The sequence below is a fragment of the Falco naumanni genome, chromosome 1, assembly GCF_017639655.2.
Source record: "Falco naumanni isolate bFalNau1 chromosome 1, bFalNau1.pat, whole genome shotgun sequence".
NCBI lineage: Eukaryota > Metazoa > Chordata > Aves > Falconiformes > Falconidae > Falco > Falco naumanni.
In genome coordinates, this window is record NC_054054.1 from 118,324,371 (window position 1) to 118,342,475 (window position 18,105).

Sequence of the window (18,105 nt, forward strand, 5' to 3'; positions counted from 1 at the left end):
CTAGTCAAAATATTTATAGGAGATTTATTCACATAGCTAGTAAGACTTCAAATATTTCTAAATATATCCATGAGCACGAATGGGAATCATGCACTCAGGCAACTTTGCCAAACAATGCTTTGCCAAAAATTTTTTGACCTAAGAAAGAGGAGGAGGGAGTTGTATGTGCAGACCAGAACCTATAAAAGTGGTGGTAGGACAAACCTGTTCTGTTTCCACAGAAAGCTTCAAGGTAAGAGTATGGAAGGCTGAGTGCTGGCAGAATCCCACTGCATTGCTGTTGCCTGTGGAACTGCTTCAGTTCAAAGGACCGCCTCTATCAATAGATTTTCTTCCTGTTTTCAAGTCACTGCCATATTTTTGCCCAGTGACTTACCCTTGCGAGTCTGTGCAAAAATAAGAAGGAAATTGTCATTTTTGTTTTTCAGTATTGACCAGCTTCCAGCCTGAGTGCCAGCTGGTATCACAAGAGGTAAGACTCTGATTTACCTACTCCATAGCAATAGACTTTCCAAGATATTTTTTTTTTTTTTTTTTTTGTGCAGCTGTATGGGCACTTCCCATACCCCTTTACATCTGTGCATACTAATGCAGTGCAATTCTACCTGAGCTTTATCTAAAAGAGCAAATTTCCTTTCATAAGCGGGTTGAACACATTTGTTTGGTACCTACTGGGAGATAGCTGACCTCTTACCACACAGAACTGTTAACAGGAGATTGCCTGTAAAGACAAACCCAGGAAAGAGAAGATAAATGAACAGCACGTACATAGTTAAGATTTTGTCAAATCCCACTGAGCCATTTTATTGAGAATTTTCCTCTTTTGGTACAAGTTAATCTCAAAGGATCAGCTTGAACTGGAAAAGGAAGAACAACTGCAGAAGCTAAAACTCTGATTTTGAACTAAGGTAAAAGCCTTGCATAGACAATCCACACCTGTGCTTCTGCTTAGTCCGTACCTTTTTTTATGTTCCTCCATCTCTAAGATTTATAAAAATTACATCGTCTAATTTGTACAAAAGAGAAAGAATATAAGTGGGATTTCCTAATTCTGATAAGATGATTTCCCTTGGTATCGCTGCTGTTTTGTATAGAAAATTTTTATATTGTGCAAATCAATCCAATTTTTCTGTGTAGCCTATGGAATCATTGATAGATCTAAAGAAACAAATGTGTAGAAGGTAATAATGGAGACAAAGTCAAAATAATCTAAATCAAAGACACTTATCTTCTTTAGGTTCTAAACAAGTTAAGGGATATCTAGGTGAAAAGCAGGTAAGAAAGAGAGGGAGAATGTAAGAATAGGCTGAGCAAAACACTACAGAGAATCAGGTGTGTTGTACAAAGGTACATCTTCCCTCACTCAGAACTGTAGTCTGTCTCTCCGGTTCAGGCCTGTGCCATACTGCGCTCCATAAAGTACAGCCATGTCATCAGACGCTGAGATGGCCATCTTTGGGGAGGCAGCTCCTTACCTCCGAAAATCGGAAAAGGAGAGAATCGAGGCCCAGAACAAGCCTTTCGATGCGAAGACATCTGTCTTTGTGGTACATGCAAAGGAATCCTATGTGAAAAGCACAATACAGAGCAAAGAATCAGGGAAAGTCACTGTCAAGACTGAAGCTGGAGAAGTGAGTAAACCATAAGATTTACAAACAGCATTTGATTCCTGCTCTGGGCTCTTAGCTGGCATGCAGGGACCTTTCTTCCCTCTGACAGACCCTGACCGTGAAGGAAGATCAAATCTTCGCCATGAACCCTCCCAAGTACGACAAGATCGAGGACATGGCCATGATGACCCACCTCCACGAGCCCGCTGTGCTGTACAACCTCAAAGAGCGTTACGCAGCCTGGATGATCTACGTAAGTACCAGCAGCAGCCTGCCTTTGGGCAGCCGGGAGGAACTGCTCTGCCAGGCCAAGTGGGAGCCAACGTGCTGTCTCCCTTCCTCGCAGACCTACTCGGGGCTCTTCTGCGTCACTGTCAACCCCTACAAGTGGCTGCCGGTGTACAACCCGGAGGTGGTGTTGGCCTACCGAGGCAAGAAGCGCCAGGAGGCCCCTCCACACATCTTCTCCATCTCAGACAACGCCTATCAGTTCATGCTGACTGGTGAGTGCTTGACCTCCCTCACAGCAATCTAAACCAAAAAAGGCCAGTGATCTGACTGCGGTATGTGACAAGCCAGCTAAAGACACTATAGAGATGTTTGACTGAGAACTTGGTCGATTTATGCAGGAATTAATTTCAAGTGGAACTGACCCAGAAGCATGCATGACTCAGCACTGTGTATTATTTGCACATTGTTTTAAAAAATTCTACCCTTTCAACACTGCAGAAACACTGCTTGATTTTGTTTACTACTTTTTTCCACTGATGGGGAGAAAGAATTATTATTCTATGTAATCCTCTATTTTAAACAAAAATAAACAGTTTGATTAGTTTCCTAATGAGAACTGTGTAAAGAACAAGTAGGTATGAAGCTTTTGAAAAGAACCGCATGCCTCCAACAGCTCTATGCATCCATTTTGGCTTTTATTTTCTGCTGTTGGGATCTTGAAGGAAATCAGGTAGTCTTAGACTACTACTTGTAGACTTGGGAGAAGCCCCGGCTTCCACAGCTTTACTTCTCATTCAGCTCAGTATTACCCAGGTCAACTGCAAACACTGTCTTTCATTCTGTCCCTTTCACAGATCGCGAGAACCAGTCGATCCTGATCACGTACGTACACCCCCTGCTCGGGTCCCTGCGGGGCTGCCCGGTGCCAGGGGACCTCCTGCCTGACCACACGCTCTCTGTGTCTCTCTTTGGGTTGACAGCGGAGAATCCGGTGCCGGGAAGACTGTGAACACAAAGCGTGTCATCCAGTACTTTGCAACAATTGCAGCGAGCGGGGATAAGAAGAAGGAAGAGCAGCAGCAGTCAGGCAAAATGCAGGTAAATTAACAGGTGCTGGCTGGAATCAATGCTTTCCTCTGTTCCTGACATGATTTTTGGAAAGGATAAGCAGCAATAATTCTCATCCTGCAGGGAACGCTTGAGGATCAAATCATCAGCGCCAACCCACTGCTGGAGGCCTTTGGAAACGCCAAGACCGTGAGGAACGACAACTCCTCACGCTTTGTAAGTTGTTGCCTGGCACAAAACAACTTCTTCCTTATCAGCGCACTGACTCAGATATTCTCGCAGTCAGGATTGGTAAAATGGATCTCAAGTGAGTTTTCTGCTTCTTTCAGGGCAAATTCATCAGAATCCATTTTGGCGCCACGGGGAAGCTGGCTTCAGCTGACATTGAAACATGTAAGTGACCCTTCTGGCCTGATCCCTCTCCTCCCAGCCTTCCTCAGTTCTTGCGCTCACTCTGTCCTACCGTCCTCGCCAGACCTGCTGGAGAAGTCCAGAGTCACTTTCCAGCTCAAGGCAGAAAGAAGCTACCACATATTCTATCAGATCATGTCCAACAAGAAGCCAGAGCTAATTGGTAGGAAAGATCACTAACTTTTCCAAGCAAACATCATGCAGCAACACTCCATTTCTTTACGTGCCAATTCCATTTGATCTCTCTGTGTTCCATCTTCTTTTCAGAGATGTTGCTCATCACCACCAACCCATATGATTATCAGTATGTGAGTCAAGGTGAGATCACGGTTCCCAGCATTAACGACCAGGAAGAGCTGATGGCCACAGATGTAAGTAACACACAGAAGTGTCCTTAGGCGCACTCTGACCTTTAACAGGCAAGGTACTTACTCTAATGATTCTTCTATCAGAGTGCCATTGACATCCTGGGCTTCACTGCTGATGAGAAGACAGCCATCTACAAGCTGACAGGGGCTGTCATGCACTACGGGAACCTGAAGTTCAAGCAGAAGCAGCGTGAGGAGCAGGCAGAGCCGGACGGCACAGAAGGTACCAGCACAATACACACCACAGCACAGATTATACCAGAGCACTCACTGATACAGGCAGTAATTCAGAGTCAGCATCACAGAATCGCAGCCACAGAACGGTCAGGGCTGGTAGGGACCTCTAGAGATCATCTAGTCCAACCCTCCTGCTAAAGCAGCTTCTCCTAGAGCAGAGCCTGTCCATTTCCCCAGGTGCTGGTATTGTACAATAGAAACACGACCTAAGCAGAGGACTTTGCTGGAAGAGCACAACTCAGTGAAAGATGCAGATTATTCTGAAACATGCAAACTATGAGGGCCAGTGATTCCAAAAGCACACTGCTATTGGCGGAGGCAGCCAGAAGCAACACAAGCTTTGCTGCTGTGCTGAATGGCAGCTTCCCAGACCCAGCACAGACCTAGGAGCCACCCTGCTCACTGCCTGAAGTTTATGTACCCATGTCTCATTTACCATCAGCTGTAGTCCCCTCCTAATGGAATTGTTTCCAGGTGGTAGGAAGCCAGAATCCTGAAGCTGCTCTGCTTCAAAGCCCATATTCTGGAGACAGCTCCCAATGCCTCAGCTGAGAGCATCGTGCTGCTGCATTTTACATGAGGGGTTTAAAGAAGCATCTGCTAATATGGCACCTATGGCTTATATGTTCTACATTTTCTTTTATATAAGCATTCTTTTCTTAAAGAAATCATTTTACATACTGTGCCTGCTGTCAGACTTTGGATTCAGTGGTAAAAGCAATAGCAGAAGATAGAATGCAAACTTTTCTTTGAGCACGCACTTCCAAAAATAGCCCTTCATCTCATGTGTCTGGCTGTAGATTTGTAAAGTCATAATGCACACTTTTGCATTCCGATTTCTTTTGTGTGATGCCTTTAAATTTACTTTATCACAAGTCACTGAAACAAACTGCATTGTATTTTCTTCTGAATGGATTTGCAATTATCTGCAACCTTATCATCACACCATGCTGATCTTTCCTTTTACTTTTTAACATGTATTATTGAGAAGTTTGCTCCCTAAATAACTCTAAACTTATTTTTCATTCAAAATTCAAAATAAACTATTAATAGTCGAAGAAAAAACACAAAACATAAATGCTCCATAATTACTGGAGTATGTTGCTTATGACAAACTATATTACTTTTTTATCTTAACTAATCTTTTTATCTGTACTAGAAATGTCTTTTTAAACTTTTTTTAAAGGAACAGTAATGTCTGCTGATACCTTAACAACTGATTTTTTTTTTGGTGTTTAGTGGCTGACAAGGCTGCCTACCTGATGGGTCTGAACTCAGCTGACCTGCTCAAGGCCCTCTGCTACCCCCGAGTCAAAGTTGGGAATGAGTATGTGACCAAGGGTCAAACTGTGCAGCAGGTAACAGAAATCCCTGGGTTTTTTGACAAATCCATTGGACTTCCTCTTCTGCTCTACAAGCCTTCTGGTTTTTATTTTAGGTATACAATGCAGTTGGCGCCCTGGCAAAGGCTGTGTTTGAGAAGATGTTCCTGTGGATGGTTATTCGTATCAATCAACAGCTGGATACCAAGCAACCCAGACAGTACTTCATCGGTGTCCTGGACATCGCTGGCTTTGAGATCTTTGATGTAAGGCCAGTGTTTTATTACCATGCTTTGAGAAGTAACACTTTTATCTACCAAAGTACTTAAGATGGAATTATGCCTTCCCGCCCCCCCCCCCCCCCAAAGAAATCATTTGATCCTTTCATCTAAAGCATCATGATTCCCACAGGTTTTTAATTGAGTATAGGCTTTTGAGTTGCACATATGCCAATGGAAATCCATAAATGCATCTTTTGACTGATTTCAAACAGTAGACTAAACATGGCATTTGGTACCTAATGCAGAGACGCCAGATCCATAGATGTAATTTGTGCTTAGAAGACTTGGGACATGCTTTGAAATCAGCATTTGGAAATGTTGGAAAACTATTATGTTGTGGAGCCTCCTCTAACTAAATTAGGCCAGTCTAGTATATATCAAAACTGACAAGTCTGAAATATTAAAGTGACTTAAGCATCTAGAGATCGTAAACACATAGAAAATATTTAGCTTGACAAAAGAGACAGACTGACAGAAATTCCAAAATCCTGGCTAAGCGAAGAAGGAACACTTGCAGATCCCCCTGTAACTTGGTACAAAAAGCCAGCATTGTTCTTAATCCTTAGATTTCTAAATTTACATTAATAGGAATCATTTTTTGTAATTCTGCAGTTCAACAGCCTGGAGCAGCTGTGCATCAACTTCACCAACGAGAAACTGCAACAGTTCTTCAATCACCACATGTTTGTGCTGGAGCAGGAGGAGTACAAGAAGGAAGGAATTGAGTGGGAGTTCATTGACTTTGGGATGGACCTGGCTGCCTGCATTGAGCTCATTGAGAAGGTAGAGAGAAACTTTCTGTTTCAGGGAAGCACATGTCTTTCACGGTCATTTATTTTAGTCCAGTCATTCTTGATAAAATGACACATTACTGTTGAATTCTCCCAGCCCATGGGCATCTTCTCCATCCTGGAAGAGGAGTGCATGTTCCCCAAGGCAACTGACACCTCTTTCAAGAACAAGCTCTATGACCAGCACCTGGGCAAGTCCAACAACTTCCAGAAGCCCAAGCCTGCCAAAGGCAAGGCTGAGGCCCACTTCTCCCTGGTGCACTATGCTGGCACGGTGGACTACAACATCTCTGGCTGGCTTGACAAGAACAAGGACCCCCTGAATGAAACTGTTGTGGGGCTGTACCAGAAATCATCAATGAAGACACTGGCCTTACTCTTTGCCTCTGCTGGAGGAGAGGCAGGTCAGTTCTGTGAAATTCTTTTTTTCATTTTTATTTAATGACTACCAGAGGCATAAATATCAGCTTGGGTGTTCTAAAGAAAATGCATGTAATACAGATTCTCCCATGGTTTGAATTTATTAAGAAAGGAAAAGATCAAATGTATTTCAGGCATTCTCCTCAGCCATGATAACCCCTTTGATTATCACACACATTTGTTCCTGTATTCCTTTAGACTGAGTGTTGACTCTTTTTCCCGCTGCATCCTAGCTCCCTTTTTTAGCATGATAGATACATATAAACAAGCTTCTTGCAGTCTTATAGAGAAAAAATTTACAAATCAAAGTTTTAAAAGCATCTTTTTTTGGTATTCAGAGAGTAGTGGTGGTGGTGGTGGCAAGAAAGGAGGCAAGAAGAAGGGTTCTTCTTTCCAGACTGTATCAGCTCTTTTCAGGGTAAGTATAGAAATCATACTATCTATTTTTTTCCTTTTTTTTTTTTTTTTTTTTTTTTTTAAAGTTAAAGACTGTGAAACCTCACACTAACTCCAACAAGGCAGGTTTACTGCACCTATTAACAGTTTTCTGCATCAAGACCATCTCTTCAGTTATTCATAAATAAGCTGACTGTAAGTCAGCTGAGGCCAGCTGAGGAAGGTACAACTTGATCTAAGCTTTCTTGATACGTTGGAAAAAGTGCTTAGGTCAGCTCTTCCTCCTCTCCCTCTGCCTTGGGAAGACAATGGTGGATACAACTACCTGCCTCAGGGGATCACAAGTCTGGATCAACAAATACAAATGGATGGGCATTTGCACATGGTAATACATAACATATAATACATAACATGTAAGTGTTTGCACATGATTATACATATGAAGTCAAGGCAATAGAGAAACGCCAAGGACACTTACCTTTCCACCAATGGACAGAGCTTAAGGCAGGTGGAAACAGTCATGTTTCAGAACCAGTGGCATCCTGCTACTAACTGGCATACTGAAGTTTTTCACACTGTGAAAGAGGTAAGTTTCTGAGCAGCTCCAAAACAGGGCTAAACTGAGAACTGTTAGGACCTAGCTAGTAAAAGTGATTGCTAAAATCAGAGATAGTTCATGGGTTTCCTTCTAAAAACACTAGGACGGGGTGCTGTAGGACTTGCCACTCAAGCCTTTTCTCTACAACTTGTGACCCCATTGTCACAAACAAGGAGTTTTTCTTGTCTTCTGCTCAACCTTTGTCAAATATATCTTCACAAGTAGCACCTAATGCCATTAAGCTTCTATTTCCTAGCCTTCTCTGCACTTGTTCCTTGTCCCTCTTCCCTTTTGTCCTATTTTTGATTTAATTTCTGTTCCCATCAATAGTCAGTGTCTACCACAGACTGAGGATCTGGTGATTACAAAGTATCATCTTTCATTCAGAATTATGCCTTTTGCCACAGACTTCTGGTCACTATTCACCATAGGTGTCCTGTTTGAGTGGATGTGTCCCTCAGTCTCATGAAAACACATTACACAGGCTTGTGACTTTCTTTCACCCTCAAGACTTAAAGACAGAAGAAAACTCAAATTAGGATGATTATAGGTGTAAACAGTGAATCTATTATTGCTTTTCAACACTTTACTCACATCTGACGATGTACCTGCAGAGGTACCATTTGTTAATGAAAATCTTTGCTTATGAACCCACAGGAGAACCTGAACAAGCTGATGACCAATCTACGGAGCACTCACCCACATTTTGTGCGCTGTATCATCCCCAATGAAACAAAAACACCTGGTAAGAACCTCAAATAGACAGAAATCACAGTGTCATGCAGGCATTAGTCTCTATGCTTTATCATTAAGTATCAAATAATTGTCTTATTTGCTTAGGTGCCATGGAGCATGAACTGGTGCTACACCAGCTGCGCTGCAATGGTGTGCTGGAAGGCATCAGAATTTGCAGGAAAGGATTCCCCAGCAGAATCCTCTATGCAGACTTCAAACAAAGGTCAGTCTCTTTGCTGCTCTCCATTCTGTCTTTACTGCATAAGTAGTACATCTCAACTATTTTAACATTGGTGGTTATTTTTTTATACCAATTCTATCTGATTATAACTGAAAGAAGGAGGAAATGTTGGACCGTATAACCAAAGGCAACATGAATGGCTAGCAAAAGAGAAACTGTTGGAAATGAAGAGAGAAGTCAGATGTCCTCACTGACTGCTCTTCATCAAACAGCTGAACTTTTCCAGTGTATTTCAATATGGAAGCACAATGAAGCTACAAAAGCCAAAGCTTAAAAAATTAAAAAATGCAGATTGGGATATGGCTACAGCATGTTCTCAGGCAAAAATTGGAAACTCAGAGTGCTTTGGCCATTGTATCAGCTCCAAGTTACAGGGGCAGATGCTTTCTTCCTATGCATATAACGGCAATGTTTCTCTCTAGCAATTTACTACAACATAGTGAAAAAGAAACCAGACTGAAATGGCTGGAGATCAGTGTCCTCTTTTCATCTATGACTGATTACCTAAAGACAGAAAAAGTTTACTTAGTTTTGTTACCATCAGATTAGGACTTCATTATAACCATGTCTTTGAACAAGGGATGGAATTCCAACTTCCTCAGCCTCATTTGTCTGCAAAGACTGCTGTTAATTTCAGGAAACAGTATAACCTTATGACTTGAGATTGTCTTCATTAATATTTCCTTTCATTTCACAGATACAAGGTGCTTAATGCCAGCGCTATCCCAGAGGGACAGTTCATTGACAGCAAGAAGGCTTCTGAGAAGCTGCTTGGGTCAATTGATGTGGATCACACCCAGTACAAATTTGGCCACACCAAGGTACAAGCCCTCCTTGACTCACTCACGGCATGTCTGTGCTTTGCTCTGCCTGACAGTGACGGGCTGCAACATTCCCTTTCTCAAGGTCTTCTTCAAAGCTGGGCTGCTGGGACTCCTGGAGGAGATGAGGGATGAGAAGCTGGCACAGCTCATCACCCGCACACAGGCCAGGTGCAGGGGCTTCCTGATGAGAGTGGAGTACCAGAGAATGGTGGAGAGGAGGTAGACATTCCCCAGCTTCACTTAAAGCCCCTGTACCTGGGGGAAACTGTTGGCACTCATCATACTGAAGATATTCAATGTGCGCTTTAATTGTGCTTCAGGGAGTCCATCTTCTGCATCCAGTACAACGTTCGTGCATTCATGAACGTGAAGCACTGGCCCTGGATGAAGCTGTACTTCAAGATCAAGCCCTTGCTGAAGAGTGCAGAGTCTGAGAAGGAGATGGCCAACATGAAGGAAGAGTTTGAGAAAACCAAGGAAGAGCTTGCCAAGTCTGAGGCAAAGAGGAAGGAGCTGGAGGAGAAAATGGTGAAACTGGTGCAGGAAAAAAATGATCTGCAGCTCCAGGTGCAGTCGGTGAGTATTATTAGTGTATTCCTTCCAGAGGGAAATTAATTAGGTCTAAATCCTCTCCCATAATACAGAATTCCCACACTACATACTAAATTGCCTTAGGAAACATTTTAATCTGAATCACTAATGGTAAAATTCAGACCACTCAGTGTCAACATTACAATATGAGGTTTTAAATTGGGAACGACCTTCAAAGTTTCTGTGCCTGCAGGTATATTTCTCCATGCAAGCTCACAATATAAGGTCCAACTGTAGTCACTACACACTTTGGTACACACAGTTAACAGAGTCTGAGGAGCAATTCCATTGAATACTTACCAGGTTTTTAATCAGTTGCCTAACTAAATGAACCTTGTATTGTTTCTTAGGATACATGGTATCTCACCTGTCCTCCTGCAGCTAATATTCCAGGAAGACACAAATACCCTCCTCATTCTAACTGTCAGCCCTATGTGTGTCTTCAATGCCCTTTGGAAGATCAAAAGATTTGGCAACATTTACACAGTGCTCTTCTGTCTTTTAGTGTCTACTTTGCAGCTTCAAAATAAAGTCAGGTTCAAGTTGAAACCACCATATCTAGATTATGTTCCAATTTATCTGGAACAAATCAGGTGAATTCTAAGTCAGACATGCCAAGAAGAGCTTTTACAGATGCAAAACAAAAAAGATCTGTCCACAATTATATTCAGTTATTAACTCTCAAGGAACATAATCAAAATCCTTAGTAAAAAAAGTATTTTCAGATATATAGACATCTTATCTATAAACCCAGCAATAGACAATACTTGATGAGAGTAAAAAAATTAAATAGAACAAAACCCTTCTCTGAATTAAAAGAGGCTGTACACAAATAATTCTGCAGAAGATAATAAAAATTAATTCCAAGTTGCTTCTGTCAGCATTAAATACCACTTTTTCTATCCAGTTTTTCCTAAAACATGACATGAGCAAACAAAACTATGTTTCTCTAACAGGAAGCTGATGCTTTGGCTGATGCTGAGGAAAGGTGTGACCAGCTCATCAAAACCAAAATCCAGCTGGAAGCCAAAATTAAGGAGGTGACTGAAAGGGCTGAGGATGAGGAGGAAATTAATGCTGAGCTGACAGCCAAGAAGAGAAAACTGGAGGATGAATGTTCAGAGCTCAAGAAAGATATTGATGACCTGGAGTTAACGTTGGCCAAGGTTGAGAAGGAAAAACATGCCACTGAAAACAAGGTATGAGGCAGAACCTGTCACCCCTACTCCAGAAAAGAGCATGTGCTGTTACAGGACTTCTGCATCTACTTCCTTTATTTACACTTGCTCTCTTCTTCTCAAAGGTGAAAAACCTCACAGAGGAGATGGCGGCCCTGGACGAGACCATTGCCAAGCTGACTAAAGAGAAGAAAGCCCTCCAAGAGGCCCATCAGCAGACACTGGATGACCTACAGGCAGAGGAGGACAAAGTCAATACGCTGACCAAAGCTAAGACCAAGCTGGAGCAGCAAGTGGACGATGTAAGCACGGTTGTCCAGAAGAACAGGGCGGGTATAGATTACAGAACTGGCTGGTAGAGCGCTGATGGTTATCTTCTATTCAGCTGGAAGGGTCCCTGGAGCAAGAGAAGAAACTGCGCATGGACCTTGAGAGAGCAAAGAGGAAACTCGAAGGAGACCTGAAGCTGGCCCATGACAGCATCATGGATTTGGAGAACGACAAGCAGCAGCTGGATGAGAAACTGAAGAAGTAAGCGTGGCTGTGGGGCACCAGACTGTGGGGCTGGTGCGCCTGGGGGGTTTTGCTCAGATGCTAATACAGTTTGCTTTGCCCAAAGGAAAGACTTTGAAATCAGCCAGATCCAGAGCAAAATTGAGGATGAGCAAGCCCTGGGCATGCAGTTACAGAAGAAGATCAAGGAGCTGCAGGCAAGTGTCTGGCCCTTCCCCTCTCTCAGCCAGTCTCAGGCCGGGAAGGAGGAGGGCACGGGTGCGAAGGGTGCCTAATGTTCCCCAGGCTCGTATTGAGGAGCTGGAGGAGGAAATTGAGGCAGAGCGAACGTCTCGGGCAAAAGCCGAGAAGCATCGGGCTGACCTGTCGAGGGAGCTAGAGGAGATCAGCGAGCGCCTGGAAGAAGCCGGAGGGGCTACCGCCGCTCAGATTGAGATGAACAAGAAGCGTGAGGCAGAATTTCAGAAGATGCGTCGCGACCTGGAGGAGGCCACGCTGCAGCACGAAGCCACGGCTGCGGCCCTGCGCAAGAAGCACGCGGACAGCACCGCTGAGCTTGGGGAGCAGATCGACAACCTGCAGCGAGTGAAGCAGAAACTGGAGAAGGAGAAGAGTGAGCTCAAGATGGAGATTGACGACTTGGCCAGTAACATGGAGTCTGTCTCCAAAGCCAAGGTACACAAATACCTTATAGTTTTTTCTGACCAACAGAATTCTATACAATACAACATCTGCCACCTGCTGTTATTAGGAGTGTGGGTGGTTAACCCCTCCCCTTCTGTACAGGCAAGTCTGGAAAAGATGTGTCACACACTGGAAGACCAACTGAGTGAGATTAAGACAAAAGAAGAGGAGCATCAGCGCATGATTAATGACCTCAGTGCTCAAAGAGCTCGTCTGCAGACAGAATCAGGTAAGACATACACATCTGTAATGTGCAAATTAATAGTGTCAGAGAGGTAATGCAGACAAGACCATCCTGCGTATAAGGTCTTTCAAACATGCTTTGTCTATACTGTAATGGAAATGCATGAAATGGGATCATAAGCTTCTGTAAGGTCTGCTATCTTCTTTTACACGCCCATATGTCCAAAATACTGTCATCAATAGCAATAAAAGGCTTGTGTATCTGCAAACTTTTCCAGGTGAATATTCACGCCAGGTGGAGGAGAAAGATGCTCTGATTTCACAGTTGTCAAGAGGCAAGCAAGCTTTCACCCAACAGATTGAGGAAATAAAGAGGCACCTAGAGGAAGAGATAAAGGTGAGAAGGCTTCGTCATAAACATATGAAATCACAGAATCAACAACATGAGAGAGAGAAAAAAACACTTAGGTAACTCAGTGCAGGTCTTATGTTAGCTTTGCTCCCCCAGCCTTGCAGCCTGTGCACTATTTTTTTTGCAGATTCCCAGGTCTTACTCTCTCACTCAGTAGCTTGCACTCCCTCCCACCAGAATAACCCAGTGTCTATCAACACTGCAGTCAGGCTTCCCAGGATATTTCCATTCATTGTTGCACCACGCTTTTTTTCTCCCAGGCCAAGAACGCGCTGGCCCACGCCTTGCAGTCTGCTCGCCACGACTGTGACCTGCTGCGGGAGCAATATGAGGAGGAGCAGGAAGCCAAGGGGGAGCTGCAGCGCGCCCTGTCCAAGGCCAACAGCGAAGTGGCCCAGTGGAGAACCAAATACGAGACGGACGCTATTCAGCGCACGGAGGAGCTGGAGGAGGCCAAGTACGTGGGAAGTGGGATGTCAAACGGCTGGAGAAGACTGAGGCTGTCAAGGGAAAGTGGAGTCTCTGGGAGTGGGTTACGACAGGGGTGGGACAAAGGCAGGGATCTGTTGTCTTTGTGGTAGAGGGGTCAGAGGGAGAGACAGGAAAGTGTGCTGTGGAAAAAGTGCAAACTGGAAGGACAAACATAGCCCTTAGGGCTAGAAATGCGAAAACAGGCTGAATACTCCTTAGGTGCTAGGACACAGAGTGACAGAACCTGTAGGCAGCATGCAGTCTTGGAACAGAAAAAACACTGTGAAAGGCACTGGGCTCAGAGCCCCCAGAAGCGGCCAGCTGCCCTCTCACGGAAGTACAAAATGGGCTGCCCTCTGGTCTCTGACCTGGAGCTGTACTTATCTCCCCCCAGGAAGAAGCTGGCCCAGCGCCTGCAGGAAGCAGAGGAACACGTTGAAGCTGTGAATGCCAAATGTGCCTCCCTGGAGAAGACAAAGCAGAGGCTGCAGAATGAAGTGGAGGACCTGATGATTGACGTGGAGCGATCAAATGCTGCCTGCGCAGCTCTGGATAAGAAGCAGAAGAACTTTGACAAGGTCTTGTGGGCTCCAGCCCTGGGGTTCCTGGGCAGAGCGTCCCCTCCCGATTGCCACATCCACGCTCACGTGCCGTTTCCCTTCAGATCCTGGCAGAATGGAAGCAGAAGTATGAGGAAACGCAGGCTGAGCTGGAGGCCTCCCAGAAGGAGTCTCGCTCCCTCAGCACGGAGCTGTTTAAGATGAAGAATGCCTACGAGGAGTCCCTGGACCACCTGGAAACGCTGAAGCGTGAGAACAAGAACTTGCAGCGTAAGTCCCTGGCCCTCTGCTCCTGGCTGGCCTTTCCCACTGCCCACCACTACCCACCGCTCCACAGGGGTCTGTGCCTGCGTGTCTGCAAAGGTGCCCGTCACCTTGGTGCGGCAGGGCCCTTCCCGTTCTGCTCCATGCCTGACCGTGCCGTTGGCCTTTGCTCCCACAGAGGAGATTGGTGACCTCTCAGAGCAGATTGCAGAGGGAGGCAAGGCCATTCATGAGCTGGAGAAAGTCAAGAAGCAGATTGAGCAGGAGAAATCTGAACTCCAGGCCTCGCTGGAGGAAGCTGAGGTACACAGCATTACTTATGGCTCTCTTACATGTCTTGGATCTCTGTCTCGTTGTAAGCACTGCGGAGTCATTGCCAGGCACAGGAGGAAAAGAGTGTTTGTATAAAAGCGTGGCAATATTATCTCAACGTGGCATTCCTTTATCCTCAGGGCTTCGGGGTCAACATTTGTCTTATGAAAAGTATTCCTGTTCACTCTTTCCCAGGCGTCCCTTGAACATGAAGAGGGGAAGATCCTGCGCCTCCAGCTTGAGCTCAACCAGGTGAAGTCTGAGATTGACAGGAAGATAGCAGAGAAAGATGAGGAGATTGACCAGATGAAGAGGAACCACCTCAGAATTGTGGAGTCCATGCAGAGCACCCTGGACGCTGAGATCAGGAGCAGGAATGAGGCCCTGCGGCTGAAGAAGAAGATGGAGGGAGACCTGAATGAAATGGAGATCCAGCTGAGCCATGCCAACCGCGTGGCTGCAGAGGCACAAAAGAACCTGAGAAACACGCAGGCTGTGCTCAAGGTCCGTTCAGCAAAGCAACAGGGAGAGAAACGACGTCCCTGACAATTCTGGTGCCCAAGCGCACGCTGCCACCTTGCCATTTCTCTTGTCCCTTTTACAGGATACCCAGATACACTTGGACGATGCTCTGAGGACGCAGGAGGACCTGAAGGAGCAGGTGGCCATGGTGGAGCGCCGAGCAAACCTGCTGCAGGCTGAAATTGAGGAGCTGCGGGCAGCCCTGGAGCAGACGGAGCGGTCAAGGAAGGTGGCTGAGCAGGAACTGATGGATGCAAGTGAGCGTGTACAGCTCCTCCACACTCAGGTCAGTGTATAGATATGTTTAGTATTTATACTTGTGTTCTATATATATAAAATAACTGAAGACTGGCTGAACTGTAACACTGTTTTGTAAAATGCATTGTAATTTTCATAATATGTATAACAAATTATAGAAGTTACTTTTCAGTTTCAGGTATAATATGGATTTCATTTAACTACACAGTACAGATACCTTATAAGCAATAAATTCAGAGAGATACATTGAGGTTCTTACTCTACAACTTAATTAAGTTCAACAGCTTTCACATTTGCATTTGTGACTGTAAATTCAAACTTAGGTTGATCATCAACAAAATAGGAATGCACAAATCCTGCCATTAACATTTAATAAAGTCATTATAAGTGTTCTATAGCACCAATTAAAACTTTTACTGCCAGTAGATTGAAAGTGGTAAGGAAGGACTATGTCTTTTTTCTTTATAAGTCTAAACTTCTCTTTCTCTTGACTGAGAAAGTGTAAGAAAAGGTTTCGAGGAGGATGCTGTTGAAATACATCACAGCTGAGAAATTAACAGCTACCACAGCAGCTCTTTTACAACAGAATCCCATGTGACTGGAGGCAGAATTTAATAGTAAAAACCCAACATTAATGCAATGTAATGACATCGATACATTATTGCAAGTTAAAAAAAGAATTTGATGTCGATACTCTTCTACAGAACACCAGCTTGATCAACACCAAGAAGAAGCTGGAGACAGACATTGCCCAAATCCAGAGTGAAATGGAGGATACGATCCAGGAAGCCCGCAATGCTGAAGAGAAGGCCAAGAAGGCCATCACAGATGTGAGTTGGGGGCTCCCTTCAGTGCCAATGTTGGGTGTATTTTCCCTCACATGGTCTCCAGCCCCACAATGGCTTTGACCCTTTGCTCTCATCAGGCAGCCATGATGGCAGAAGAGCTGAAGAAGGAGCAGGACACCAGCGCCCACCTGGAGAGGATGAAGAAGAACCTGGACCAGACGGTGAAGGACCTGCAGCACCGTCTGGATGAGGCCGAGCAGCTGGCTCTGAAGGGAGGCAAGAAGCAAATCCAGAAGCTGGAGGCCAGAGTGCGTGGGGCTTTTCTTTGTGCATGAGTGAGCACGCCACGTTAGCAGCCAGCAGGGAAGCTCCAAAGATGGGCTTCTCGTTGCAGGTGCGGGAGCTGGAAGGGGAGGTTGATGCTGAGCAGAAGCGCAGCGCTGAAGCCGTGAAGGGCATGCGCAAGTACGAGAGGAGGGTGAAGGAGCTGACCTACCAGGTAAGGCAGGAGGCTTCTTTGTGTTGACACACTCTTCTTCCAGGATGTCGAAATGTTGGTACTTTACCTCCCAGAGGGCTTTCTTTCTATACATCAGTCAGTGACACGTTTAACAGGATTTTGACTTCTGTCCTCCTGGACAGCAATGCTCCATAAGAAATGTTACTCCATCTTTTTCACATTTATGGAATGTAGAGGAAAAAGCTAATGAGGGCTTCTCTTAATTGCCATTCTCTGTAGTCTGAGGAGGACCGGAAGAATATTCTCAGGCTGCAGGATCTGGTGGACAAGCTGCAAATGAAGGTGAAATCCTACAAGAGACAAGCTGAGGAGGCTGTAAGTATCACTCTGACCAAGGTCAGACTTCCTTCTGATGGTGGTGGAATTCGATGTTGGTGTTTTCTTCTGTCCATCTTATTAAAACGTTGACTGTTTTGATGCATTTGCTGCTGCAAAACAGTGGGGAATGTTAAAGTAAGTATTTCTGGGTTTGGAAGGAACTATACTTCCCCAGCTCCATTTGTTTTGCCGTAAGCCTCACTTACTGCCTCTCTCCCTTCCTACCGTACCCTGAGTGTTAGAAGATCCTGCTAGTCTGCCTGTTCAGGACTCTGCCTTGAACTCTGCCTAGACTATGTTGTGTGAAATGTGGCCATGGCCTTTTTGACACTCAGATGTTCTTTTCTCTTCTGGCACACTTAATGCCTTGAGCAGCTTCTTACCTGGGTTTTTAACCTGCCCTGCTTCTGCAGCTGTGGCATTTAAATTTTTTTTGCCCAGGTTTCAGATTTTTAATGTCCATACACTGCCTATTCTTTTCATAACTCCCTCTCCCCACACAGGAGGAACTGTCCAATGTCAACCTCTCCAAGTTCCGCAAGATCCAGCACGAGCTGGAGGAAGCCGAGGAGCGGGCTGACATTGCAGAGTCGCAGGTCAACAAGCTCCGAGCGAAGAGCCGCGAGTTTCATGGCAAGAAGATAGCAGAGGAGGAATGAGGATTCCAAGGTGAAAAAGTGACCTGAGGCATGCATAAAATGTAAATCTCTGTGTTGCTTTCTTCTGTAATTATCATTTATGTCTCTGTAATAAAAACAGTAGAGACCTTTACATATGATCAGTGATTAGCGTGTGTTATTCTAACACTCATTATTTTTGTAGTACATGTACACAGTTCATGTTTTCATTTAAAAGTATATTAAACAGCAATACATATTTACATTTTTAAAAATGCTTGAAGAATAATAACAATTATATAGATTCACTATTCATCTTGTAGTGAGATGTAAGCAATTATTTGATAGAGTAAAACTACATTATTTCAAGTTATTTTGATG

General features: G+C 44.5%; 1 pseudogene across 1 annotated transcript; it reads left to right on the top strand.

Annotated features, from left to right (window-relative positions):
- Positions 1-1,427: 1,427 nt before the first annotated feature.
- Positions 1,428-17,850, top strand: LOC121081644 (annotated as a pseudogene). Its single transcript, XR_005825747.1, has 37 exons — positions 1,428-1,631; positions 1,720-1,863; positions 1,957-2,113; positions 2,696-2,723; positions 2,822-2,939; positions 3,033-3,125; positions 3,239-3,302; positions 3,385-3,483; positions 3,588-3,691; positions 3,773-3,911; positions 5,165-5,283; positions 5,364-5,513; positions 6,141-6,311; positions 6,417-6,727; positions 7,082-7,157; positions 8,391-8,691; positions 9,407-9,530; positions 9,616-9,752; positions 9,854-10,109; positions 11,081-11,323; positions 11,428-11,604; positions 11,688-11,833; positions 11,922-12,012; positions 12,101-12,490; positions 12,602-12,728; positions 12,961-13,079; positions 13,355-13,551; positions 13,960-14,143; positions 14,230-14,395; positions 14,568-14,692; positions 14,897-15,205; positions 15,306-15,509; positions 16,186-16,311; positions 16,407-16,577; positions 16,664-16,768; positions 17,009-17,104; positions 17,611-17,850. The product of XR_005825747.1 is annotated as a myosin-1B-like (transcript).
- Positions 17,851-18,105: the final 255 nt, after the last annotated feature.